Source organism: Lepus europaeus, chromosome 4 (genome assembly GCF_033115175.1).
Source record: "Lepus europaeus isolate LE1 chromosome 4, mLepTim1.pri, whole genome shotgun sequence".
NCBI classification, from domain to species: Eukaryota; Metazoa; Chordata; class Mammalia; order Lagomorpha; family Leporidae; genus Lepus; species Lepus europaeus.
This window is the reverse complement of record NC_084830.1, coordinates 15,801,936-15,828,911: the sequence shown is the minus strand read 5'-3', so window position 1 is coordinate 15,828,911 and position 26,976 is coordinate 15,801,936.

Below are 26,976 nucleotides of genomic sequence, written 5' to 3'. Positions count from 1 at the left end.
GAGGATTAGCCTACTGCACCATGGTGCTGGTCCTCTGATACTGGTTCTAATTGATAAAACTACAGAAGTTGCAGTTTTCTACTCCTGGGAAGATAAAGAGGTTGGCAATGCAGGGAAGGCCTGTTTGGGCAGTGAGTGAAAAGAGGGGGTGGGGTGGGCAGTACACAGGGGTGGGGCAGTTTTGGAAAAGACTTTGGGTGTGAGGGGAAGGAGGGTGATGCTGTTCTGGGCCCTGTGCTGTTAACTTCAGCTCCTTCTTGTTGGTGCTACCTCCATGTCTATGTCACTTCCTCTCACCTTGGTCTATGTGATAACTCAAAATAAGGATGTAAACAGAAATTTTGACTTTGTCAAATTATATCTATGTTCTCTATTTTATAATTATTGAAAAAAATTACCCCAAAAAAGATGAAAAGATTACTTGTAGCAGGAAATCCTTGAGGAAAGTCATTGAGATGGATCTAGAAAGATTACAGCAGTGCCCTCTCACAAACATTTGGAAACTGGAAATGATTCTGTTTCATCTTTGCTAGAGTCACAAATCCCATGACTTTACCCAGGATCCATGACAGTGGGAGACAGGAACTCTTTATTATGCAGGGACAAGATGTAGATGGACAGCAGGCACAAGAGTAGACACTTTACCTAAGATATTCTTTCACTTAATCTTTACATTAACCATACAAGGGGGGTATTTTCATTAAAATTTTACTGATCAGAATGTTAAGAATCTGGAAGTGTCTTATTTTAGATTCTTCCAAAGTCAGATCCAGAGGCAAATGTTCATAAATACACAGTCTATTTGGGTGATAGATTAAAGATCGATCCGGGGGGTGGGGGGGAGGGTGGGTGTGGTGCCGTGGCTCACTTGGCTAATCCTCTGCCTGTGGCGCCGGTATCCCATATGGGCGCTGGTTCTAATCCTGGTTGCTCCTCTTCCAGTCCAGCTCTCTGCTGTGGCCCGGGAGGGCAGTGGAGGATGGCCCAAGTGCTTGGGCCCCTGAACCCACATGGGAGACCAGGAGGAAGCACCTGGCTCCTGGCTTCGGATCAGCACAGCACCGGCCGTAGTAGCCACTTGGGGAGTGAACCAACGGAAGGAAGACCCTCCTCTGTCTCTCTCTCTCACTGTCTAGCTCTATCTGTCAAATAAATTAAAAAAAAAAAAAAAGATCAATGGGGATGTGAGAAATTAACACAGGAAAGGAAAGCAGCAATTATCAGAACTGCTATGGTTTGGTGTATTTGGGATTTCATACTGTGGTAATACATGAAACTTATTCCTCAATGTAATCTACCTATATGTGAAGGAGTTGGTTGTATGAGCTCATGAAAAAATGCGTATTATAGAAAAAACTATGAATGGATTTCAAAAACTTTTTGCAGTAAAATGAAATTCAACCTCCATTTTCTGTGAAATTTTTGAAGTCATTCCACACAGTTCAACAAATTTTGAAAAACATATAGAGTTGTGGGAATACATCACAATAAATATGTAGAAAATTTCCATCACTGCTATTAAACTTTTTTTGTTTACATTATCTTCCTACAATGTTAGCCCTGGATAATCATTCATATGCTTGTTGTTTTGTTTTTATTTTATCCTTATTGTTGTTTTTACTAGAATTTGTTACAAATGCAATTATTCTGTGTTACACCCCCTGCCCCCAACCTTTGGTCCAGTATCTTTAAATTGCATAGTAAATTTAAGATTTACCCTCATTGCTATGTATATTCACCATTTATTTCTTTATATTGTTGCCTAGTGTTTTCTTTATATGGATGCACCACTAAAATTGATGTACCAGTAACTAGTTTCTAGATATTTGGATTCTTCCAACTTTTTAATAATTACGGCTAAATATGCTTAGAATAATTGAATACAAGTTTTTTCATCGGCTTTTTTTTTTTTCATTTTCCTTGAGTGAACTCTTTTAAAAAAATATTTATCTATATGAGAGGTAGAGTTACAGACAGAAAGAGGAAGAGACAGAGAGAAAGGTCTTCCATCCACTGGCTCACTCCCCAAATGGCTGCAATGGCGAGAGCTGCCTCAATCTAAAGCCAGGAGCTAGGAGCTTCTTCTGGTCTCCCATGTGGGTGCAGGGGCCCAAGCTTCTGGGCCATCTTCCACTGCTTTCCCAAGCCTTTGTAGAGGAGCATCTGGGACACCAACCTGCACCCATATGGGGTGCTGGAGCTGCAGACGGACGCGCGTGCCAGTCTACTCAATATTCTTATAACTGATTTCCAAGTCTTCAAAAAGATATGGAAGGGTAGCTCACTGTGTCTTTCACTTCATATCCTCTGAGACCAATATTGTTAATAATGTTGTCATGAACTTATTTGCCATTTGTACATCTTATTTGCTGAAATATCTGTTTAAATATTTCTCCAATATTAAATTGAATTGTTCCCTTATTATTGAATTGTAAGAATTCTCCTTCTTTTTTGTATTTTAGTTCATGGTTGTACTTATGGTTTACAAATATATTCTCCCATTCTCTGACTTGGCTTCTTTTTCTTTTTGTAACAATGCTGTTTAGTGAGCAAATGGTTTCAACTTTGATTTGTGCACAACTTATCAAATCATTTAATGCTCTGTGCTTTTTTTTTATCTAAAATATTTTTCTAATCCAATGCCATGAAGATTTTATCCTTTAGAGTCTTTTAGAAATTTTATAGTTGTACATCTGTGATCCATTTTATGTTAAATGGTGGGAAGTAAAGATTTTGTTCAAATATTTGCATATAAATGTTCAAACGTTCCAATGTCATGTGGTGAAAAGACTTTTTCTCTATTTTATTAGCTTGGCACCTTGTTGAAAAACCATTTGTCCATGTATGAGTACACATGGATCTATGAAAGTACTTTAAAAATTTCATGGACCCGGAATTTAAAAATAAGTTTAAATTACTTGTAGTATGTTTTGCGAATGGCTGGAAGGGAATTAAAAATATATTTTAAAAGATGTTTATTTTGGTGCAAAATTGTGAAATCCTTGATATGCAATTTCATGATATGCAATTTCCATGAACTTGTTGAAAATCCTTTGTGTGTGTGTGTGTGTGTGTAATTAAAAAAATTTTGCATTAAAATAAACATAATTAATCCTATTTTCCATAAACTTTTTAAAGTTTCCTCATATTTTCTTCTCTATTATGATCCATTGATCTACATTTTTATTCTGAACTCGATATCACACTTTAAAAATATTATACCTTTATAAAGACTCTTTCAATAAAATACTCTAAGTCCTTCAGCTTTCTTTTTCAAAAATTTGTTGGCTATTCTGAGGGTCTGCATTTCTACATAAGTTTTCATTGTTTATTTATCCAAATCAAATTAGATTAAGCTTATCAATTTCTACAGAAAAATTTTGCTGGAGGTTTTGATTGAAAATGTACTGAATATATTGCTCAATTTTTGGAAAATTTACACCAAAGCATAAATATAACATACTTCAAGATTTCATGTATTTGCTGGTATTCCTCTTTAAGTGCTTGCCACCCCTTTCTGTTAATGTGGGTTCCTACCCAGCGTTGGTTTCCTTCACACAAAACAACTTTTTTTAGTATTTCTTATAGGAAAGACCTATTGGAGATAAACTCCCTTATCTTCTGTCTTAAGATGTCTGTATTTCATCTTTATTTGGGAGGTTAGTGTTGCTGGATATAGAACCATGGGCTAGTAATTTTTGTTGTTGTCAAGATAGACTCTTTTTTATAAAAATTTATGTAAAGGGGACGAATTTCATGTATTTCACAGTACAGTTTTAAGAGCATAACGATGCCTGCCACCATATCCTCCCTCCCTTGTTTCTCATGCTTTCTCCTTTCTATTGTTTAATGTCTCCCATTGTTTCATAGAGTCCATTGTTTCGCTAGTGGAAAATCAGTCATCAATCTTATCTTTGAATAGATGGGATTACGGTGCATAATGTGTTTCTTTTATTTCATTTGTTACTACCAGGATTTTCTCTTCATCTCTAGGTATAGTCCTCCCACTGTCTCCAAACTATGTGAAGTATCTCTCTGAACTGTAGTCGGATATATTTAGGAATTCCCAGGGAGTTCTCTTTGCTTTCAAAGATGTCCCTGGATTTCTGTGTTTATGGGGCTTATTCTCTTGTCTGCTGCCCTCTTACTAGAGGCTTCGTTCAGAGCTGTCATGCTGTTCGAAGGCATGAAAATCCCCAGAAGGAATTTTTCTCCACCTTCAGCTTAGCACCACCTGCCTTGCACTCTGCCCCAGTCTTTGTCATCTGTTGCCTAAAACTTTGTGTGGGCTTGAAAATCCTCAGAGTGCTATCTCTTTCTCACCCTAAATGTTAGTACATAGGAGCAGACCCATTTTGCAGGCAGGTTCCTTAGGACTCCGCTCTTCACATCAGCTCACTCAACCATGAAAAATCTATTAAATGTTGAGTTGGTTGTGGATTCTTCTTTCTCTCTCAAGTCATTCTTCCCAGTTAGAGTACTTGGAACTTCCTGGAATTTAGTTCATTTTCATTTTATCATCCTTAGAATTCTAGTGGGTTCATTGACTTTAACAATTATAATATTGTTTATCCAGTTTGTTCTTAAAGTTACAGTAGAAGTAAGAGATTCTTATCACATTTTATATCCTAATCAAGAATCTACAATTTTATTTTGCCATATAATTTTTTACTTCAGAAGTTAGATTTAATTAAAAATAAATGAAAAAAAAAAAAAAACCAACAAAGCCTGTGGGGCTGGCATTGTGATACAGTGGGTTAAGCCTCCACTTATGAATTAATCTGGTATCCCATTTTGGAGTACCTGTTTGGGTCCTGCTGCTCTGCTTCTGATTCAGGTTCCTGCTAATGTTCCTGGGAAGATGGTAGAAGATGGCCAAAGCACTTTAATCCCTGCTACTCATGTGGGAGAGCAGAATGGAACTTCTGGCTACTGGCTTTGAATTTGCCCTGTTTTGGATGTTTGTGGCCATTTAAGGAGTGAGCCAATGGAATAAATAAATTAAAATTTTTAAAATGACCTGCATGCCAAATCCAACTATCTATATGTTTCTACATCCTATGAGCTAAGATCATGTTTTATAATATTTTTAAAGAGTTGGAGGAGGAGAGAGAAACAAGGAGAGAAAGAGAAGTTGTCACAGATTATATGTGGCCCCAAAGCCTAAAATATTTATGTCTGGCCCTTTCTCAGAAATATCTGATCTCTGATTTGGACTGCCAAGTTATATGCTGTGGGATGTTTTCACTTTTGGTGGGAAAGAAGGATACCCGATGGGAATGTGGTTGCAGACATGGAGCAGAGAAAGATGTAAAGATGTTGGGAGTAGAATCTAAGAGATGTTGGTATGAGAAGAGTGGATGGTGCAGACCACACACACTGACCTTGCAACAACTTTCCCAGGGTTTCAATTTAGAGAGGCAAGAAAGAGATATAAAAATCTCTTTGACATGACTATCTGGAACAGTCGTCTTTGGCATCTGGACAAGGGATTTAATATTGGCCCACTAATGTTCTATTTTGAGGGCATTTTATCTATACCATGAGGAATCTTAGTTCTGTAAACCCTTTCATAGTAACAATGGTGTTACAAACAGGATTAACTCAGTGAACTCTGTCTGTCAAGAGAAGTCCCTGGATCAGCATCCCAGTTTTATGACCTCATGTCTGGTTTACCAGGAAGGCCCATTGTGATAGCTACACTGTAGGGATGAGATCCTGACAGAAATATTGTCCCTTTATCTAAAGATTTCCAAATCCTTGTACTTGTCTTTTCCCTTCCTTGGTTATCTCTGCTGCAGATAGTCAGGTGATGTCTGCTGGAAACATAAAAAATAGATGAGATCACTTGTCTGCTGGTTAGGGCACTCATTAAAAAGATTACAGAGAAGTTTGACATTTGTCATTCCATTTTCCTCAACACTCTTGCTTTCTTATACTTATATTTGCTTCAAATTCAAAAGTGTTATACACTTATTAAACACTGGGATTTGGGGGAAATGTTTGCTTTCACATACTCTAATGCTTTTATCTTTCTAATGACAGTTCCTCTGATGAAATGTATAAGATACTGCTAGGAATGCCCACATCCTGTTATGGAGTACATAGGTTTGAGTCCTGACACTGCTTCCTATCAAGACTCTTGCTAATATGCAATCTGGAAGATTACAGATGGTGACTCAAATCCTTGGGTCCCTGCCAGCCATCTAGGAGACTCAGATTGAGATTTGGAACCTCTGGTTTTGACCCAGGTTTTGGTCAAGTTTGCTGAGGAAGTCTGGGGAGTGAACCAGTGGATGGAATATCTCTCCCTATTTCTCTGTCTCCCTCTGTCTCTCAGGTTTTCAAGTAAAATTAAAATAAATAAACATATTGGGTCATGTTGGCTCATATACCTCTTTTAAAATATGCTGTCTGCAAGCCTATGTTTCATTTATCTTTATTAACTTACCAACTTGATAGTGATCATTGTTAATTCCATTTTATATATTAGGAAGCAAGGATTGTTAGATAGTAGACTGCCATGTATCATATACTAGGTGTGTAGAACTGGAACTCAAACCAGACCATCAAAATATAAATCCTGTATTCTGGATTCCAGGCTCTGGACTGTGCACTGCAGCTGATTTCCAAACTCATAGCTATCCTTAAGTCACATTTTGATGATTCAAATGATAGCATTCTCATCATCATTTTTATAAGCTATTAATACACTAACGATTTTAGAATAGATTTATTCTAGCCATACATGAAGAAACCAGTTATCTAACATCTGTCCCTTGGAATTTCAAGAATTGTTCTTTATCAATGCCAATGGATGTGCATCCTTGGAATTTAGAACCCAAATCAATTCTGGGAATCCTGTGGAAAGGACATTTGTCCTATAATTCTCAGTATAACTCTCAGTCTAATATAGCACACAAGTCAAAGATTGCTAGAAGATGGCCAAGGACAATCTTTATGAAAATAGGAGCAACTCATTGAATACCAGGCATGGCAGTCTCCATTGGTATCAATTCATCATACTCCACTACTTTATGGATAAAGGATCTGAGGTTCAGGGTACATAAGCACTATTGAGAAAAGCATTTACCTATTGATGATAAGACTTATGACTTACGATGAAACAATTGAGAAATTTTGAAAAGGAATGGATATCTCAAATCTGGAAGCTGAGCCTGAGAGGTTCAGAGGCTGCCACTAACCAAACTGTGTGTAAAGGTGGGTCCTTATGCCTTGTACTGGCCTAGCTGCTTCTAATTCATCTGTTAGGGGTCTGCATTACTGATGCTCACAGAGTGGGAGATCAGGCAGGCCGTTGTACAAGATATATTTCCTCTGCCTGGGACATCTTGTCCAGGCATTTTTCATTCATTGAGACAAAGGTAAAATGTCAACCCTTCTGAGGGAAAATCCTCAACCAAAATGAGGCTTTCCCCCCATTAACATCACACTCTATGCTTAGTAAGTATGCACCACTACCCATAACAACCATGCTGGTTAATATCTGTCTCACTGTCCTTTTTTCCCACTGAAATGACCACCCTTGAATGATAGAGAATGTGTTCCTTTAATGTCTTAGTTGCCAACTACAGCAGGAATTTAACTTAATGAATTGAGTTCTTCCTTTTACCGCATGAATTCCTTCTCATGAACACCTAAGGGAGAAAAAACGATTGGGACCTTCAATTTGCTCACAAGACACTCCGCTGGTATGTGGGATTTAATTTTGTGCAGCTCAGAGATTTTGTTTAAGATAGGCATTTTTTTTCCTACTGCTGTATCTTTCTCTATCTTGGTGAGGGAAAATCAAAGAAACCAACAATTTTTTTTTCAGGTTTTGCCTTGTGAAGTTCTGGAGGTTCTGTCCATAGCAAGCTTATCAATTAAGTCACCTCTAAAGCCCTAATGAGTTAGTTAAGTTGGTTCTCTCTCTGATGCAGGATTTATGATCATCAAATTGCTCGTTTGGCCTGAATCACAGAAGAACCCCTAAGGCATTAGCTTTGGGCATAGCAGGGAACGGTGAGAGCCCTTTGTACACCCTGCAGGATTCCGAGAAACACACTGAGACTGGCCTGTGGTCTTCTGTTGATGCCCAGGAAAATTACCCAATCCCAACAATCTGAAGTCAAAGGAAGCTTCGTTGAGGGGTCACAAGATTCCAAGGACCTATAACTTTGGAATGCTGGAGCAACAAAGAGCTTTAGAAACCTTATCACTTCTCCAAGCCCCGGGCTTTAAAATTGTATTATTTACCCCTGTTTTACCAACCTCTCAGGGCTACATCAGAATGTCATTTCAGTAAGCTCTCTCTTCCCTAGTTCCTTATCATCCTTTTCCCTATCTTTATTGTCCACACTGTGTGTTAACTTCCTAACTACACTCCTTGTCTCTGGTATCTTCCTATATTTCTTTCCAATCTATACTCCATGCATTTGCCATTTGGTTTCTCAAACTACAGCAGAATATTGAGCAAAGGAGAAATAGTATCAGACAAAAATGATCCAGAACATTTGCTTTCCTAGGTACAAGCCCCTTGACCTCTGCACTTCTCTAGTAAAATCAGTTTCTCTATTCTCTTTTAAAAAAACGAATATAGGGGTGTAGCTGGTAAAGCTACCACCTGCAAAGCTAGCATCCCACATGAGTGACATTTCAAATCCTGGCTGCTCCACTTTCAATCCAGTTCCCTGCTAGAGGCTGGGAAAAGCATCAAAAGATGGCCCATGTGTTTGGGCCCCTGACACACATGTGGGAGACCAGGATGAAGCTCCTGGCTCCTGACTTTGGCCTGGTCCAGCTCTGGTCATTGTGGCCATTTGGGGAGTGAACCAGCAGATGGAAGATTTCTCTGTGTTGCTCTCTCTCTCTCTCTCTGCTCTTTGTATAACTCGGACTTTCAAAAAAATAAATACATACACTTTTAAAAAGGAATATATATATTTCCTAGTAAATGTATTTTAAGCAACTAACACTATGTTTCAAACAAAGTGGATCCTCTATTCCATTATTATGTTATAATTTTTTTGTGGTAATAGTTATACTCCCTTCCTCAAAAACTACAATGTCTCTCTACACCTGGAGACACACACACAATACACACAAAGGTATCACATATGTGTGTGTGTGTGTATGATCCATGTATATGCACACATACACACACTGAACTATCATGGTTTCTATATTGCTTATGGAATAAAATACAAACTCGTAAAATAAAGAGAAAAATATAGAGAGAATTGATCCATGAATCTCTCTAGTGATTCTTTCCACTCTACCTCTTCAGTACTGGATACCTAAATAAAATAATAGAACCCACTGTGCCACAGGCTGTCTTTTTTCCTTGTTTAATTCTTGCTGTATTCTCCCCTTAGAAAGACACATTTTGTGTCTCCAAGCATTAAAATCTTCCCCATTCTTCAAGGCTCCTTGCAAATTCTGCCTCCTCCTCTACAAGCTCAAAACTAATCACTCATTTGATGAATGACAGCCATATATTCTCTAACTTTTCAGATATTTATCATTTTCTCCTTGCATTTTTAATAATGTGCACACATATCAATTCTCTCCTTCAGAGTAGGTGTTATGCCTGATTTATCTTTATGCCACCAGAGGCAAGTATGGTGAATGGAAGATCATATATACCAATACATATTTGTTGGATTGAATTGAACTGAATTGAATTGGATAATTAGACCTTGAGCAATTAGAAGGCAGGGCTCCCACCTTTCAAAAAATATTTATTTTGGAAATCAGAATTACAGAGAGAGAGAGGGAGAGACAAAGAGAGACAGAGATCTTCCATCTGCTGGTTCACTTCCCAAATGGCCACAATGGCCAGTGCTAGTCCAGGTAGAAGCTGGGGCCAGGAGCACACATGTGGGTGGCAGAGATCCAAACACTTGCGCCATGATCCACAGTTTTTCCCAGGCCATTAACAGGAACCTGGGCCAGAAATGGAGCAGCCAGTACATGAAGCAGTGTCCATAAGGGACGCTGGCATCACAGGTGACACCTTTATCTGCTATGACACATGCTGGCCCCAGGACTCTCATTTTTAATTTTGATATTATTGATTTCTATTACTGATAATTTCTACATTCAGAACCTATGAGAGACTTGCAAGTGTCTTGTGGCTATCTGAAATTTTTGGAATACTGTAGCTACTCCTCTTCATGGTACCCATAGACCATGCTGAACACCCCATGGTGGGCTGAAGATGCCAATTTTTTGTTCCAGTCTATTGTGTTTAGGGTCAGAACCATAGACTCATCAACAATTCCACCATGGTTGCAAACAAATGAACACTTGTTCTTGTTTGGTGTAATAAAACCACAGCACCCTTCTCAAAATTGATTTGCTACTTATTGAAAACTTAACAATACATTAAGAAACAAAGCATATTCTCTTGTGTTATCTTCATTCATAATTGTTTTAGCTTTTATTTAATGAATATAAATCTCCAAAGTACAGTTTATAGATCACAATGGCTTCCCCCTCCCCACAACCTCCCTCCCACCCGCAAACTTCCCCTTTCCCGCTCCCTCTCCTCTTCCATTCACATCAAGATTCATTTTCAGTTCTCTATATATACAGAAGATCAGTTTAGCACAAATTAAGCAAAGATTTCAACAGTTTGCCCCCACATAGCAACACAAAGTAAAAAAATACTGTTGGAGTACTAGTCATAGCATCAAATAACAGTGTACAACACATTAAAGACAGAGATGCCACATGATATTTTTTTAAAAATTGATTAATTTTCTATGCAATTTCCAATTCAACACCAGGTTGTTTTTTTTTTCCATTTTCAATTATCTTTATATAGAGAAGATCGATTCAGTATATACTAAGTAAAGATTTCATCAGTTTGCACCCACACAGAAACATGAAGCGCAAAAATACTGTTTCAGTACCAGTTATAGCATCACTTCATATTGGACAACACACTAAGGACAGATCCCACATGAGACATAAGCACACAGTGACTCCTGTTGTTGATTTAGCAATTCAACACTCATAATTTTTTAACGTTTATCTACCTGATGTGACTGCCATTATTATATAGATATAGGAATGGACTAGGAAATCTGTCAGTCCTTATATGTCAGGATGAGGTTGTAATTACATATTGCAATATCAAAGCCACAAAAAAAACCTGGTGTTAAATTGGAAATGACATAGAAAATTAATTAATTTTTTAAAAAAATATCATGTAGAATCTCTATCTTTAATGTGCTGTACACTGTTATTTAATGCTATAACTAGTACTCCAACAGTATTTTTTCACTTGGTGTTGCTATGTGAGGGCAAACTGTTGAAATCTTTACTTAATATATACTAAACTGATCTTCTATATATAAAGAGAATTTAAAATGAATCTTGATGTGAATGGAAGGGGAGAGGGAGCGGGAAAGGGGAGGGTTGCGGGTGGGAGGGAAGCTATGGGAGGGGGGAAGCCATTGTAATCCATAAGCTGTACTTTGGAAATTTATATTCATTAAATAAAAGTTTAATAAAAAGAAAAAGAAAAAAAATGGAGTTGATAAAGCCAACTAAGGTTGGCTGGAGGTGTAATAAAAGTGCAAAGCACTCAATGTACTCTTAGGGGTTTTGTTAGCGCTTAAGAAGTCATAGATGAAGATGGAGAAGGATATAGAAGAATAGAATAGGAGAAATGCAAGGAGGAACAGAAGTTGGCTCCAAATGTAAGTTGTTTTCTCTTTTTTCTATTTTTTTGTTAGCATTTTTTAATTTGTTTGAAAGGCAGACAGAATTATAGAAACAGAAGACACACAACACACAGAGAAAGAGAGAGAGAGAGAGAGAGAGAGAGAGAGAGAGAGAGAGAGAGAGAGAGAGAGAACCTCCCGTCTGTTGGTTCACTCCCCAAAGGCCTGCATCAGCCAGGGTTGGGCCAGACCAAAGCCAGGAGCCCAGAGCTTCTTCCAGGTATCTCACATGGGGTCAGGGGCCTTGGGCCATCCTCTCTTGATTTCCCAGGTGCTTTAGTGGGGAGCTGGATTGGAAATGGAGCAGCTGAGACTCAAATCAGCATCCATGGAATACTGGCATCACAGCCGGAGGCTTAACGTGATATGCCATAACACCGATCCCAATACATTGTTTTCTAAGGAAGGTAACTGGGGTATCCTGTGGGTATTGTAAGAATCTGAAGCAAAATACATGGCTGAATCAGACTCTGAACTTACTGGCCATATTATCTGAGAAAGTTCCCAAATTTCTTTGGACTTTGCTTTACTTCATCCTTAATTTCGGAACGACATTACATATCTTACAAGATTGTTAGGAAAATTCAGTGATAAATCAGTAAAAAAAGTAAAATAAAATCCTGTCATTTGCAACAAAGTGGATGCAACTAGAAAAATTCAACAAAATGAAATAAGCCAATACCCAAAACACAAATGCCATATGTTCTCTCTGATCTGTGTTAAATAATAGAGAACCTAAAAGGTAATATTTAGAAGTGAAATTAACCCTTTGAGATGCTATGACTTTAAACAGCCTTGTCTCAACTGTTGAGTAAAACTTTTTTTTCCCAAGGAAATCTTTTATTTCAGGAATACAAATTTCATAAGTAAAATTTTAGGAATATAATGATCCTGCTCACCCCACTCATTCTCCCACCCACAGTCCCACCACTCCTCCTCCTCCTTCTCCCCTTCCAAGTCCCATTCTCCATTAAGATTAATTTTTTAATTAACTTTATACATAGAAGACCAACTTTATGGTAAATCAAAATTTCAAAAATTTCCACACGCACACACACAACTGTTTGAGAACAAGTTTTACAGTTAACTCTCATAATACAACTCATTGAGGACACAGGTCCTACATGGGAAGTTAGTGAATAGTGACTCCTGTTGTTAATATAACAATTAACACTCTTATGTATGATGTCAGTGAGTACCTGATGCTCTTGACATGAGCTGTCTAGACTATGGAAGTCATTTGAATACATAAACTCCATCAGTATTTAGACAAGGCCATAAGAAAAGTAGAGGTTCTCTCCACCCTTCAGAGAAAAGTGCATCCTTCTTTGATGGCCACTTCTTAAGCTGAGGTCTCACTCACAGAGATCCTTCATGTAGAATATTTTTTGCCACAATGTCATGGCTTTCCATTCCTGAAACTCTCTCATGGGATTTTCAGCCAGTCCAGTATGCCTTAAGGGCTGATTCTGAGGTCAGAGTGCTACTTAAAGTGATTGTCATTCTATGAGTCTGCAGTGTGCACTATTTCTCATGTTGGAACATTCTCTTTATAATTCTATTATTACTGGACACTTGATTCTATTTATATGATCACTTTAACATTTAATCCTATTTATATGTTCACTTTAACACTTAACATGATTAGTTTAACACTGAAGAGACATTTTTACAACACAGCTTAATGGGATTTGGGGTCCCATGGCAAGTTTTTAAACTGTATGATTAGAAGTAAACCCATAGAAATGTATGCAGAACTATACAGCTTTATAGTTACAAGTTTCCTTCTCCCTCTCCTATTCCCACTTTTATTTTTTACTGAGATCTATTTCAATTGATTTTATACACTTATGATTAGCTCTATGTTAAGTAAAGAGTTCAACAAATAGTGTGAAGAAAAAAAAAACTGTTCCTAAACAGTCAAGACAATGACTGTACAAGTCATTGCTTCTGGATCTATCAATTTCACTTCTACAGATTTCTTCTAGGTGCTGTATTAGTTCTCACAGATTAGGGAGAACATATGGTATTGATGCCTTTGGGACTAGCATATTTCACTAAGTATGATGTTTTCCAGATTCATTCTTTTTTTTTTTTTGCAATTGATTGGATTTCAATTTTTTAACCACTGTGTAGAATTCCATAGTGTACATATCCCAAATTGTCTTTATCCAGTTTTCAGTTGATGGGCATTTAGGTTGATTCCATTTCTTTGCTCTTGTGAATTGAATTGCAATAAACATGTGGCAGCAGATAACTCTTTATTTGCGAATTTCATTTCCCTTGGTAAATTCCCATGTGTGGGATGGCTGGGTTATATGTTAGGTCTATATTCAGATTTCTGAGATATCTCCATGTTGTATTCCATAGTGGCTTTACCAGTTTACATTTCCACCAACAGTGGATTAGCGTACATTTTCCCCACATCCTCGCCAGCAATTGTTGTTTGTTGATTTCTGTGTGAAAGCCATTCTAACTGGGGTAAGGTGAAACCTCATTGTGGCTTTTGTTTGCATTTCCCTGACAGTTAGTGATCCAGAACATTTTTCATGTGTCTATTGGCCATTTGGATTTACTTTTGAAAAACGTCTGTTTAGGCTGACACCACGGCTCACTAGGCTAATCCTCCACCTGCGGCACTGGCATCCCGGGTTTTAGTCCCAGTTGGGGCACCGGTTCTGTCCCGGTTGCTCCTCTTCCAGTCCAACTCTCTGCTGTGGCCCAGGAAGGCAGTGGAGGATGGCCCAAGTGCTTGGGCCTTGCACCCACATAGGAGACCAGAAGGAAGCACCTGGCTCCTGGCTTCAGATTGGCGCAGCACACCAGCTGTAGTGGCCATTTGGGGGGTGAACCAACGGAAGGAAGACCTTTCTCTCTGTCTCTCTCTCACTGTCTAACTCTGCCTGTCAAAAAAAAAAGAAAAGAAAAATGTCTGTTTAAAACTTTTGCCCATTTCTTAACTGGGTTATTTGTTTTGCAGTTTCTTAAATGCTTTGTATAATCTGGTTATTAATCCTTTATCAGTCACATTGTATGCAAATAATTTTTCCCATTCTGTCAGTTGTCTCTTCGCTTTCCTGAATGCTTCTTTTGTAGTACAGAAACTTCTCAAATTGATGTAATCCCATTTGTAATTAACAAATGGGATTTGATTGCCTGAGCCTCTGGGGTCTTTTCTAAGAACTCTTTGCCAGTGCCAATATCTTGCAGGGTTTCCCCAATGTTCTCTAATAATTTGGTGTGTTCAGATCATACATTCAGATCTTTAGTCCATGTTGAGTGAATTTTTGTGTAAGTTGTAAGGAAGAGGTCTTATTTCATACTTCTGAATATTGAAAGCACCATTTGTTGAAGAGACTGTCCTTGTTCCAGGGATTGGTTTTAGCACCTTGGTCAAATATAAGTTGATTGTAGATGCTTGGGTTGATTTCTGGTATTTCTATTCTGTTCCATTGGTCTATCCACCTATTTTTTTTTAACAGAATAAGGCTATTTTGATTACCGCTGTTTGTAGTATGTCTTGACATATGGTATTGTGATGCCTCTGGCTTTTGTTATATAAGTATATAAGATTGTTTTAGCTATTCAAGGTCTCCTGTGTTTCCATATGAATTTCAGCATCATTTTTTCTTGATTTGATAAGAATTTCTTCGGTATTTTGATTAGTACTGAAATGAATCTGTAAATTACTTTCAGAAGAATGGGCATTTTGATGATATTGATTCTACCAACCCATGAACATCAAATATTTTTCCATTTTTTCAGTATCTTCTATTTTTTTCTTTAATGTTTTGTAGTTCTCATCATAGAGATCTTTGATATCCTTGGTTAAATTTATTCCAAAGTTTTGATTTTTTATAGTTTTTTGAATGGGATTGCTCTTAGAAGTTCATTCTCAGCTTTGACACTGTCCGTGTATTCAAAGGCTATTCGTTATGTATTGATTTTATATCCTGCTGTTTTCTTTGTGCTATTCCTCTGTAGTTTAGTGGAGTTTCTGCTTTTAGTGAATATCTAGAGGTGTGTGATGGGTGTGGCCAGGGAGTTTTGTTCAGTTCTCCAGGGTAAAGGGCATGTCTAAGGTGATCCACCCAGGTTTGGCATGGTAAATCTCTTTTACTTCTTTGTCAGAGGGGAGGTTAATTCTGCTTAGCTGAGCTCCACTCTTCAAAAGATACCAGTGCCTGAGCACTATCCCCAGTGGTTATAATATTCATCCACTCTGCCCTAAGGACCATACACAGGATCTGTGCAGATTCCAAAGCAATGTCCCTCACCAGGTAACTAGGGAGCCTGAGCATGTGGAGCCTTCCACGGTGACTGCCCAAAGTCCCAGCCAAACTGTGATCCCTCCCACATAGCCACAGTTTTTCACAGTCCCAGCACACAAGTCTCCCACTATCATGAGTACCCAGCCCCCTGTAAGTTTCCCCCTCTGACTCAGGAGTCTCTACTTGGCTGGTTGCTGGGTGAGGACAGGAGCTGGCACAGCTGTTACATATGTCCAAAATGGTACCCACTGTCAGCTTGCTATTATGCACTACTGCAGGGTAATCAGGAGAAAGGAATGTGCTCTTCCTTTTTTTCCTCCTCTAATTTGGCAGGTATACTATCCCCCACAGGGCTCCAAGCTGGATTTCCTCCAGACTCTTCCTGCAGTTTTTTTTTTGCCAGTGGCTTGGGCTTCTGTGATTCTGGTCTCATCTCACTTTCCAACACTGGTGGAGAGAGTCTCTTGGCTGCTGGAGTCCTGAGTTGTGGGTGTCCATGGGCTCTTCGTAGGAAAATTGTCTCTTCAATTTGCACAGAGTTTCTTCTGCTGTTTTCTCCATAACTCTTCCCTGAGGCTGCATTCTCTCTACTTTTTATAAACTATCTCTGCATAGACTAGAGCAGTAAGCTCCCTTCCTACTCCACCATTTTAGTCCCCTCAGTTTTTTTTTTAAATGATATTGTTTGAACTCTTTATTTAATGTAGGGTTGATCTTATGTGTATAAAGTTAATTGAAAATAGATCTTAGTAAAAAATAAGAATGGGAATTGGAGAAGGAGGAATTATGGGAGTGGGAGTGGTATGGAGGGTAGGATGGGAAGAATCACTATGTTCTAAAATTTGTATCTATGAAGTGCATGAAATTTGTATACCTTAAATAAAAGGTTTTTAGGTAAAAATGTATCCTACAAAAAACAAAACAAAAAGAAAAGAAAATACAGTGATAGAGTGCACCAAAGTATATAGCACAAGCTTGGTATGAAAACTCAGTGATAGTGGTTGGGAGCATATACCACAGATTTGTTATCCTTTAAGCATTTCCAAGTTGGAATTAGATGAAGGATCAGAATATGAAATCCAATGTTCATACCAATAAGTAAATAAAATGATAAATATAGCAAACAACACAAACTCATTTGTTCCACTAGTATGCTAAGACACAGGACCAGCCTACATCTGGAACAAGTCACCAGTGACTTCATGGTGTATTTTAAAAATACCAGGAAAATGTTTTCATGTCATGCTGAAACTTCACTAATAGAATGTTTCTGTATTTCATTGACTCTCCATAACTATTTGGGAGGTAGAAAGACACAGAAAGAGCAAGAAACAGAGGCAGAGACAAAAGAAAGGAGAACTAGATCCACTCATTCAGTCCTCAAATACACAGATGGGTGAGAACTGGATCAGGTTGAAGCGAGAGCCAAGAACCCAATTCAGGCCTCCTATAAGGATTGTAGGAACCTGAGTAATTGAGCTATTACCTACTGACTCTGAGGGTCTGCAATAGCAGGAAGCTGAATTTAGGAGCCGGAACTGGCAATGGAACCCAGGTAATCCAATGTAGAGTGAGCATATTTTAAATGGTAGACTAAATGCCCATACCTCCATGACCTTTTAAATAAATTGAACATTCTTTAACTTGAGTTAGCATATCACATTCTTAGTGCTTTATAAAGGAGAGGAGAATTACTTCAATGAGCAATTCTTAATCATGTCTCTGTATGTTCCAAACCCTAAACCAGGGAGGAATTCCTGGTTGCTTTCAAGAGTCAGAGATTATATGGTTGTTTCAGGGAAGTTAAAAGAGATAGAGGCACTGAAAATGGAGTTGGTTGAACTCAATGGTACAATACTCCTGTATATTAAATGAGGAACCATAGCTTTAGATGAAACTGAAGAATTGGAATACTGAGGTCACCTGGAGACTCCTAATGTCTACAGGAAAACAATCCACTTATTGCTTACTATTCCATTACACAACATTTTATGTTGGATAAAGTAATCTAACTTTATTAGAACTTAAAGTAATTGTCCCCCAATTTCAGATGTTATTAAAAGTGCTGAGAAAGCTAGGATATACTATTAAATAATAATTCATGAATCTAACAGGCCAGAGGGAATTTTAAACGGGTACATATGTAGAAGCACTTCTTACAATGCATGGCAGGCAGTAGGCAGTCATTGAACTTGTGGTTATAGAGGTATTGAGATGTCCTTGCATACCTATTTGCTATCCAAGCTGAACTTTATTCTCTCCCTGACCTTTGATTCATGTGCAGTGACCCACCCACAGGAAGCTTCAGAACTTCAGATCCTGTCTCTTGCTGGCAGTTGTGACAAAGCAATATTTGTCTTCTCACTCTTCTCCTTTTTACAACTCACTCCCCTACCCACCCACTCCACAGCAATTAACCTGCTCTATCAAGGCTAGGGAGAGGAGATTAAAGAGAAAATATAAAAGAAAGAAACAAAAGGGCAATACTTGTGCCCAGATTGTAGCTTTTGTTCTCATTGGAAGCTTGACCAAACCACTCCATTAACATCAAGTAATTGGATACAGCAGAATAGAGTTGGTGCTTGTTGATGTTATCAAGAACTTTCCTGCCAAAGATAGCTCTTAGGGTCTGACTTCCTCATAATGATCTTCTATTTAGGCCAACCACACCAGAAGAGCCAGCCACAGTGTGCAGACAAGGTGGGATTCTTCGTATATTCATAGTGGGCACTTATGACAAAGATCAGGTCATTCCATCAGTCACCAAATGGTTTCCCTCCTTCCAATCAGCAATCTGGTGAGACATCAGAGACTTGTGCAGGCTCCCCAAAGCTGATTGTGAACAAACATCTCTTTGCAACCTTGTTCTAACCCACATTGAGGAGGTATTGATACTATACCAGACCACAAACATAAATGTCTATGTTATTTATAATTTAATATTTGTTTTTATGTCCAAATACTATTAAATGGTGACTGACCTTCTTCAATTAGAGACTTCACCTTAGCTAAGAGAAGTGAAAGTGCTCAGAAATATTTGGGCGTTGGACCCGCTGTTGTGAGCTAGTGGAGGTCATCTCTGATGGTTAATTTAACATGTCAATTTGAATGGGATAAGGCATGTCCAGATAGCTGGTAAAAAATCATTTCAGAGTGAGTCCACAAGTTGTTTCAGGAAGAGGTTAGTGTTTATTTCAGTAGACTAAAAAAAGACAACCACCCTAAGCAATGTGTGCGTGTGTCACCCAACTCCTTGAGGTTTCTGAGCAGAACAAAAAGATGGAGGAAAAATGGATTCTTCCTCACTCTTCTTGATCTGGGATATTCATTTTCTCTTGGACAATGGGGTTTCTGATTCTAGGGTCTCCAGACTCCAGAATTTACACAAGCTCCCTGCTCTTTATTCTCAGAGTTGAGATGCAGATTGAGTTCCATGACTGGCTTCCAGGTTCTCCAGTTGCACACAGCGGATCATAGGATTTCTCAGCCTCTGTTGTTGGGTTGGCCAGACCCTTACTACATCTCCCCCTATATATTCATAGCTCTATATCTATCTATCTATCTATCTATCTATCTACCTATCTATCTTCTATCTATCCATCCATCCATCCATCCATCCTACTAGTTTTGTCTTTGTGAGATCTCTAACATATCATTAAATTTTCTGAATTTCCATTTCCTCATAAAGAGTGATGGGGAGAAAATAAGATCCATCTTCCCTGTCGAGATGTCTGAAATAGGAAAGTGAAAGTACAGCAAGACTGCACAGATCTCTAGAATAAATGGATATTTCCTCCAAAGGTTCTGTTAATCAGATTTAATCCCCAATTTTAGCCTTCCTCTCATAGAATTGCTGGGGTATAAAAGAGCCATTTTCTACAAGAACCCCAGCCTGGACTGGGACTCAGACACACACAGAGCCTCTCAGACCATCAACAAGTCAGAGAGAGTGATTGACTCCCGGTGAATTTGCAGCTCACCATGACCCACAGGTCTTTCAATTTCCCTGGAGGTTGACGCCATGCCAGTCACTCTGCCACTCACTCATCGCTGGTGATTCATTCTGTGGCCTTGAACATACTTTCTCCAATTGACCCCGGTTCATCTCTACCTGTTTATCCTGCCATTCATCACTTTCTTTTCACCCTTCCTACCTCGCATCTCTGCAATGAAACAAGGCAGTGGCAAAAAACAGCAGAAGGATTTCCAGATGATGAAGGTATGGAATGGCTTCTCTTCTGTCAGTGTCTTGAGCAATTTCACCTTCCTTTGTGACTTTTGTCTGTTTGCATACACACACACACACACATACACACAAAACAAAAGTAGAAAATGTCTTTAATGCAGGATTAGAGGAACTGTTTGTATCAAAACAATAAAAAGAAAAAAAAAAGTGCCCGACTACTAGTTTTCTAGGATATTAATGTCATCAAAAATCTTACTGAAAGCAAAGGCAGAGGCTTTGGGGTTAGATGGACATGAGTTAAAAACTAGGCTTTGCCACCAGGGAACTCTGTGGTCTTTGATAAAATGTCTCACAATGTCTGTGATCATAGATCCTTCGTCTATAAATATGCAGTCATTGAACTTTCTTTATAGTTCCTTATATACATGGCTGCTGAATTGTAGGCTCTCAATAAATGTTTGTGGAATGAATGATGGGATCAATAAATGAGGTAGGTATGCAAAACACTGTGCATGTGGCAAAATAAGCTGTGAAGGTATAATATCTGTTACTAACTATTACTTGCAGTACTTATCTTGGCCTGTCTGTACTGCTATAACAAAACTGGGTATTTTGCAAACTGCAAAGTTAACGTTCCTATTTACGAAGACTTAGAAGTCTAAGATCAAGCTGCTAGTAGGTTCACGTTTTGCTGCAAGCCCAGGCACAGCTTCCAAGAGGGTTCATTGTTGCTATGCTCTCTAGAATAGACCAACACTGTGCCCTCGCAAGACAGAAGAGATAGTTATCCTCAGGTCTTTTATCAGCCATTAATACCATTCATGAGGGTGAGGCCCACATAGCTTAATCACTTCTTAAAAACCTCACTGCTGAACACTAATGGTTGCTTTGGAAATTGGGTTTCAACATGAATTTTGAAGTGGACACAAGCTTCACGCAATAGCAACACTGCTTCAATCCAAGTGGCTGACCAAGTCTCTCTCTGTGCTTCCTCTCCCCTTCTCTGTAGTAAGAACTTTGCAGAGTGATTAAGAGCTTAGGCATGGCCAGCACTGTGGCGCAGTGCACTAAAGCCCCAGCCTATAGCACCGGAATCCCGCATGGGCACAGGCTAAAGTTGGGGCTGCTCCACTTCCAATCTACTCCATGCTAATGTGCCTGGGAAAGCAGCAGAGGATGGCCCAAGTACCCCTGCACCTGTTTGGGAGTCCTGGAAGAAGCTGCTGGCTCCTGGCTTCAGATCAGCCCAGCTCTGGCCACTGTGACCATTTGGGGAATGAACCAGTGGAGAGAAGACCTCTCTCTCTCTCTCTCTCTCTCTTTCAAATAAATCTTTAAAAAAGAAAGAGCTTAGGCACCTGCACTGAATCCTGAATAAACCAGCTGTGTGCCCTTGGGCTCATCATTTACTCCACCCTGTCTTTGTTTCCTCACATGCATAAATGGAATAATAATATGCATTTCACACAATAAAGAAGACTAAATGAGCTTATGCATTATTATGTGTAAAATTGTTCCTTACAGGTGTTAAATACTCAATGAAATTAATTTCTACTCATTAATCATTATTAGAATCTGCCTAGCTTGTCTTTTAGAAAGTCCAGACATAATAAAGATTACTCCAAATACATTCTCCTTAGCTCTTAACTGTGTATCACATTGAGTCATCACATTGATCTCTTTATAAATCTATGTTGTGTTGTCTCACTGGACTATGACTCACTTCAACAACTAGGCTCCTGCTTCCACCATCTTAACCTGCAAGATCCTAGCATACTACTGAAAAATTTAATCATCTCATTTACTTTCAAATAGTGTGTATTGTGGAATTGGCATAAGATAAAATATTTTAACTATAAAATTTTACATTCCAGACAGTCTTTGCTATACTCCTGTCTATCTTTTCTCATTTTACAGGTGAAAAAAAAATGTGTCCCAGAGAGGTTGAAACTTGCCCAGAGACACCTGGTTAGTTAGTAGCTGAGTTTCGAAACCAGGTCTCTACTTCGAACATTGCACTCCTTTTCCAACCATTCATTAAACTGATATTTAGAAAAGAAAATAAAATGATTTGCAGCATATGGGTTCTAAAACTTTCTTCAAAACCATAAAACTGGAATCCTGTGCTATAGATTTACCAGTCTTGGTCGCTGAAGGGTGAAAGCTGCCTTCTGCTGAGCATTGACCTGATCAAATAAAATAGGAATGTGCCTGATGACCTGAGATGGCCTTCTGCTTGTATTCTCTGTTTGGTCAAGAACAAGGATAAAAGGCAGTGAAAAGAGAATCTACCATCATAAAATGATACAGGTGCTATTGTAACATGCATCTTGAATGAGGCAAGAATTTTGCTGGGACTCCTCACCTTCCTTTGGCCCTTGTCTAGTCCCTTTCCCTCTCGGAGTCTCGATTTCTCATTCTGTTAAAGACAGCAACAATAACAACAACAACGTTTGGAACTAGTTGGGTTCTAAATCCTCTTCCCCTTCTAGAATCTAGGAGGCTGGCTGTGAATACATGCGAAGTAGATCATCTGGGCACAAGTATTTCATTTATTATTACCTCATGCTCCAGCCTGGAGGTTCTGTGTAGCCAAAATTCTTTTCATACAATGCATCCCTTTGAATGACACATGGGTAACTGTTAAGCATGACTGTAATGTGAGAGTTATGCATTAAATTAGTGTAAAAACTGTATGTCTCACAATTTCCAGATGTCAGGATCTCGTAATGTTGTCATTTCTCTTTTTTCTATTCAGATATTCATACAAATGGAAGGCAAATGGCTGCAGGAATCATCTCCTGACAACACATTCCTTTGGACTTTTTCCTACCAATTTCTTCCTAGGGATTTACGTATTCTCTGAGGGCTCGCCAAAGTGAAACTGTCTTTTAGACAATCACGGCATAGTGGTAATGCATAATGGCCCTTATGTGATTTTGAACACTTGAAAGCACAGCCTGGTGGTAGGTAGTATTTATACAAATTAGAGAAACTAAACTCTGCACTGTTCAGGTTTCAAGCTATCAGTTCCAGTTGGTACACATTCAGCTCCAACCATAGACATCTGAAGAGAAAAAGTGATTTGGCAGTGAAAGCTGCTAGTAGCAGTTTAAATTCCAATCAATATAAAATGAATGCAAATGCCAAAGCTGAATATTGATCAGAAGGCTTTCCTTTGCCTGGTTTATATCAGCTGAAATACCTGTTTCTTTTATTGGAGGAGAGGGAAAAATGTAAATTATTTGAAGAAGAGATTAAATCTCCTTTTTATGGTACAAGGATGTTATACTGCCATGGTGGAAAAGATATAAATTAGTGTACATTTAAAATAATTGTTGCCTTCATCTTTTTATTAATGATGTTATCACATTCTTTTGTGATGGCCACTTGGAAGACAATGTGCTTTTTCTTAGAAGCTATTTCATGTAGTGGTCTGAGCTACAGAACTCCAAGGAGCCATGGTCCACATTGTCTCTGGACAAGTATTCATCAGATAGAATGGGGTGGTGCCCTCTGGAGGTGTACAATGGACCAGCCCTGACCAAATTTCAGTGTGAACCTGGGATGAAAGAGGATGGATATCAACATAGAACATATGTGTTTGTAGACATGCTTTCAATCATTAGGAGAGCAATAGGAAATACAATGCAATTGAGAAAACAGAAGTTCAAAGTTAAGCAACTTGCTGTACTTAGCAATCTGGAATAACTTCTGTTTTGAACCACCACCATAGGTAAGTGCCTCAACATGATAAAATATCTGTTCCTCACTTACATTACAAAGTGATTGAATATTGAGCAGGTGGCATTCCAAAAGGAAAGTTGGGCACCCAGTTTCTTCTATATCTAATATCTCTGACATGTTCTATGGCCTCAGAGGTCTGCTGAGGTTCCTTTGCTACTGCAGATAGGGAAGAAAATGAGATCCTGGGGAGCTTGAAAAATTGTTTGCAGGGCCAGGCTGGAAGTGGCTGGCCTGTATCCTTTGTCTCCACTTCTCAGCTGAAGGGCTGAAATACAGCTGCCTTACATGATCCCACTGTCAACATCTGTAACATTGAGTTTTTTTTTTTTCCTCACAAAACATGCCTTAACTTTTTTCATTTTATTTTTATAATATTATGTTCCATTTATATTTACTTAAGAAAAACTACATATATATTTATGTTGTATGTATTTATTTATTTATCATGCTGCTTGAAAGGTAGAGAGACAGACACACAGGCCTGGAGAAATCTCCCATACACTAGTTCACTCCCCAACTTCCTATATCAGCCATGCCAGGCCAGGCCAAAGCTAGAAGTTGGGAACTCATTCCAAGTCTCCCCCATGGGTCGCCAGGGACAAACTACTTGAGCCTTCACCTGCTGCCTCCCCAGGGTGCACATTAGCAGTAGACTGGAATCTGGATCAGTGCTCAGATTTGAACACAAGTACTCTGATGTGGTATAGGGCATCCCAATAAGCATCCTAACTGCTGTGCCAAACACCTGTCCCTATGGTGTATAATTTTCTATATATATATATATATATATATATATGCATCCATTGTGGAGTCACTAAATAAGGCTAATCAACATACTTATTATCATACACTTATCTCTGTGGTGAACATATTGGAAATCTACTCTGTTAGCATTTTTTAAGTAGACAATACTTATTAAGTATAGTAGCCATGTTGTAAACTAGATCTGAGTTTATTTCTCCTGTGTAACTAGGATGTTGCATCCTTTGAGCAATGTTTCCTCAGTTTCCACGCCACTCTTCACTCTCCACCATTAATCACCTTTCTCCTATCCAATTCTATGAGTTTTAGCTTCTACAGATAAGTGAGACCACATAGTATTTGTTTTTCTGTGCCTAGATTTTTCACTTATTATTATGTCCTCTGAGTTCATCCATGTTGTTAACAATAACAAAATATGCGTCTTTTAAAAGCCCACATTTTCCTTCCATTCATCAGTTGGTAGGTGTTTTGGTTCATTGTATATCATGGATATTGTGAATAATGCTGTAATGAACACAGGAAATCAGATATCTGTTTGACATATCAATTTTCTTTCATTTGGATATATGCTCAGAAGTGGAATTGCTAAATCATATAGTAGTTCTAATATTATACTTTCATAATGACTGTGGACTTACATTTCCATCAACAACCTATAAGGGTTTCCTTTTCTTTATATCTTCACCATTTCTTGTTATCTCTTGCACTTTTTATAGAAATTGTCCTGGTAGATGTGGGGTCATATATCATCGTGATTTTAATTTGCATTACACCTGTTAATTAGTAAATCTGAGCACTTTTTTCATATGTCTGTTGGCAATTTATATACGTTCTTTTGAGAAAGGTGTTTTCAGGTCATTTGCCAACTTTTTAATTGGGTTGTCTTGTTGCCTTTGAATTCCTTACATGTTTGTATATCCTTATATATTTTGGATATAAACCTCTTATCAGATGTATGATTTGTTGGTATTTTCTTATATTCTGTAACTGTCTCTTCACTCTTTGTTTCATTTGTTTAACTTAGCTTTTTAATTTGATATCATTTCATTGATCTATTTTTTGTTTTTATGCTTTTGGGGTCATATCCAAAATATCTATAACCAGATCAGTATAAGGAAGCTTTTCTCCAATGTTTTTGTTAGTAGTTTTATAGTTTAAATACTTAGATGGAAATGCATAAATCATTTTGAATTGATTTTTGTATGTAGTATGAGATAAGGGTCCAATTTAATTATTCTTCGTGTGCCCATTCACTTTTCACCATAGCATTGGCTAACGTCACTGTCCTTTCTTCACTGTGTTTTCTTGGCACCTATGTCAAATAACAACTGACCAGAAATGTATGGATTTATTTCTTGGCTCTCTATTATTTTTTAAAAACATTTATGTTTATTTGAAAGGCACAATCAGAGAGAGGTGGGGGAGAGGGGGAGAGAGAGAGAGAGATAGAGAGAGAGAGAGAGAGAGAGAAAGAGGGAGAGAGAGAGAGAGATCTTTCATCTGCTGGTTCACTCCCAGCATGGCCTCAAAGGCTGGGGCTGAGACAGGCCAGAGTCATGTGTCAGGAGCTTCTTATGGGCCTCCCACGTGGGCAGGGGCTTAAGCACTTGAGTCATCTTCTGTTGCTTTCTCAGGCACATTAGGAGGGAGCTGAATCATAAGTAGAGCAGCCAAGATACAATTCAATGCTCATCTGGGATGCCAGCATCACAGGCAGCAGCTTAACTCACTAAACCACAACACTGGTCCCTTGGCTCGCTAGTCTGTCCCATTGATCTATGTGTCTGTTTTTGTGCCAGAACCATGCTGTTCTGATTACTATAGTTTTGTTCTGGATTTTGAGATCAAATAATGTGATGCCTCCAGCTTCCTGCTTTTTGTTTTGGATATTCAAATGTTTTTGTTTTTCCTTACTAATTTTAGCATTTTTTTCTATTTCTATGAAAAATATTTGGAATTTTAATAGGGATCACATTGAATTTGTAGATTACTTTCGATAGCACATACATTTTAACAATATTTATTTTTCCAATCTATGAACACAAGACATTTTGCCATTTATTTGTGCCTTCTTAAATTTCTTTTATCAGTTATTTAAACTTTTCAGAGTATATGTATTTTGCTTTGTTGGTTACATTTATTCCTGAGTATTTAAATTTTTTATGCTTTTTGGGATTAAATCATTCTTTCTTTTTGGGATAAAATCATTATCAGTACATAGAAATGGTACTAATTTTTTCTTGCCGATTTTGTTTCTTGCAATTTACTGAATTCA